General features: G+C 46.1%; 1 protein-coding gene across 1 annotated transcript in view; it reads right to left on the bottom strand.

The window, feature by feature from the left end:
- LOC119590714 overlaps nucleotides 1–778 on the bottom strand; it is a 57,714-nt gene that overhangs the window by 32,185 nt on the left and 24,751 nt on the right.

The following is a 778-nucleotide window of genomic DNA, read 5'->3' as shown; positions in this document are numbered from 1 at the left end:
TCACCCCAGCAAGGGAATTTCGAACGGCACAGTGAACCCGACATCAACCCAATTAAATAAATGCAAACCGGCTGTTCAGGAACCTCACCTGGTCTGTTCGCGTACCACATAATCCCCACCTGATCCCAAGGGAAAACAATACGCTGATCTGAACATCATTAACTGTCTCATATCGAGTATTTATTTACGTTTACCGTCCCTGTTTCATGGGCCAATGGTAATAAAAAAAATTCCGTCAAGGTAATCTTCGATTTTGTTCGAGAGAGCCGGGTTTCGATTTTCGTCCGACAAATCAATATCCAGAAATTAAGTGGCCTTTCAGTTCTTAGAGAGTAATTTGTTTTCGATTAATAATCCCTAATAATTATTTAACCTGTCTCTAGCACTGGACTGCAGATTATTACCCTTTTTTCCGGATAACGAGCGCGCGTCGAATTCTCACCTGCCCCACGTAACAATAAAATACACAAACAACAACAAAGCTTTCCTCCGCAGTGGCGTCTATAAAGAGCCCAAATCCCATTACAAACTAAACTCCGACTCTTTCCACATTCCGTCCCAACAGACAGACCGACCACAGCTCTCGACCCATCAAGAACAAACAGCTGGCAGGTTAACAGCCCCTCCGTCCGAACAGCTTTTGTTCAGCGTCAGCAGACCGAACGGCAGCCAAGTGCAGAAATTAGGCAGCGGGCGTAGAATTTAAGAAGCTACACCAGCTTCCTAAGCCAGCCACGCCCCCCCCCCTCAGGTAAGAAGGAACTTAGGGTGACGTCGT

Source organism: Penaeus monodon, chromosome 27 (assembly GCF_015228065.2).
Source record: "Penaeus monodon isolate SGIC_2016 chromosome 27, NSTDA_Pmon_1, whole genome shotgun sequence".
Classification (NCBI taxonomy): Eukaryota; Metazoa; Arthropoda; class Malacostraca; order Decapoda; family Penaeidae; genus Penaeus; species Penaeus monodon.
The sequence above is the reverse complement of the archived record's forward strand: the minus strand, read 5'-3'. Positions and strand labels throughout refer to the sequence as shown.